This window comes from Penaeus japonicus, unplaced genomic scaffold, assembly GCF_977035675.1.
Source record: "Penaeus japonicus unplaced genomic scaffold, GWHDUDI00000001_assembly GWHDUDI00000009, whole genome shotgun sequence".
Classification (NCBI taxonomy): Eukaryota; Metazoa; Arthropoda; class Malacostraca; order Decapoda; family Penaeidae; genus Penaeus; species Penaeus japonicus.
In genome coordinates, this window is record NW_028234411.1 from 8,081,640 (window position 1) to 8,083,833 (window position 2,194).

Consider the following 2,194-nt stretch of genomic DNA (forward strand, 5'->3'; position numbering starts at 1 on the left):
TCCCTAATTAAACAGCTATGGATAATATTATTATTATTTTTTTTTTGTGGAGATTAGTCAAATTACAGATTACAGTTAGATTTATTATTATTATTATATATATATATTTTTTTGCAATATTCAATCTGTCTTTCTTTCATTCTGTTTCTCTTTCACTCTCTCTCTCTCTCTCTCTTTCTCTCTGTCTTTCTGTCTCTCTCTGTCTCTGTCTCTCTCTCTCTGTCTCTCTCTCTCTCTCTCTCTCTCCCTCTCTTTCTCTTTTTTTTTCTCTCTCTCTCTCTTTCTCTTTCTCTTTCTCTCTCTCTTCCCCCCCTCTCTCTCTTTCTTTCTCTCTCTCTCTCTCTCTCTCTCTCTCTCTCTCTCTCTCTCTCTCTCTGTTAATGCTCTGTAATCTTCTCTTGGGAGTTTACAGAGAAGTAAAAAATGTTGATATTAGGTCATCTGTATTCAACCAAAGCTCCTACAGCCTTACTCTGTAGGTAATAATAATAGTAATGATAATAAGTAATAATGATAATAATAATACTAAAGATGATAATGATAATGATGATGATGATGATCATAATGATAATAATAATAATTATAGAATATATGTATTCACTCACGCACACGCACACACATGTAAACACACACACTCACACACACACGCACACGCACACACACACACAAGGTTTGCTTAAGCTGCTCCATTTTTCATTATGCAATCCTTTGTTATGTGTTTTTTGCGCAATTTCCGTTTTCATGTACTGGCAATTTCAGGAAATTGGTTTAGAAGGAGTTCATGGAATAATTAAGACTTTTATTTATGCAAAACTCGTAAGGGCGCTAGCTTTTGGAGAGAAAAAAAGGAAGTGAAAATTTATGCCGGAAAAAAAATATATATATATATATTTTTTTTTGATGATCTAAATTTCTGCCGGAAAATATTTTTTTTTTTTTTTTTTTTTTTTTGAGGAAATAAGAGATACATAAATATATATGTATATATTTGAATAAATTGAATAAACGGACTCTATCGAGATAAACTAAATGGAAAGTTAATAGTGCTAAGAATAAATATCATATAGGGGGAAAAAAAAAATACATATTGGAAAATGCAATTGCGATTCCATATTCAAATTGCTTTTCAATAAATCACGGCATCTTTCCCTTTCCTGGTGACGGATGAATGATCCATTCATTAACATTCACGTGAATAAATAAAATTAATAATCCTGCATTATGCAAAATCGATGGAGAGCCTTGCATAATGAACGTACTTATTGCAATTTCAATGGTGTGTACTGGCGGGTTTTCTTTATGAACGTAGCTTTATGGTGTCACTGTTGGATTTATGGATATGAATAAGGATTATGGTGATGATGGTGGTGATGATGATGGTGATGTTTGTGGTGAGGATAGTGATATGGTGATGATGATGGTGGTGATGATGGGGATGTTTGTGGTGAGGATAGTGATGATGATGGTGATAGTGAGGTGGTGATGATGGGGATGATGATGGTGATGTTTGTGGTGAGGATAGTGATATGGTGATAGTGAGGTGATGATGGTGATGTTGGTGGTGATGATAATGATATGGTGATAGTGAGGTGGTGATGATGGTGATGTTGGTGGTGATGATAGTGGTGATGATAGTGAGGTGGTGATGATGGTGATGTTGGTGGTGATGATAGTGGTGATGATAGTGAGGTGGTAATGATGGTGATGTTGGTGGTGATGATAATGATATGGTGATAATGAGATGGTGATGATGATGGTGATGTTGGTGATGATTGTGATGTTGGTGGTGATGATAATGATATGGTGATAGTGAGGTGGTGATGATGGTGATAGTGATGATGAGGATGACGTTTTTTCTTTTCCCCTCAACCCTCTCCTCCTTTCCTCCTCTTTCTCTCTTTCTTCTCTCCTTCCCCCTTCTCTCCTTCGCATTCCTCTTCTTCCCTGCTATCTACCCCTTCCTCTCGTCTCTCGTCTCTTCCTTTCCCCTCTCCTTTCTTCCCCTCCGCTTCTTCCTTCTCCCTCCCTCTCTCCCTCATCCTCCTTCCTCCTATCGTTTCATTCCTTCTATTTTTTCCTTCTCTTCTTCCCTCTTCCTTTCCTCTTCCTCCCTCCCTTTCTCTCCCCTTCCTTCATTCTACTCCTCCCTCCATTTTCATTTATTTTCTCTTCCTAACTCCTTACTTCCTCCTCC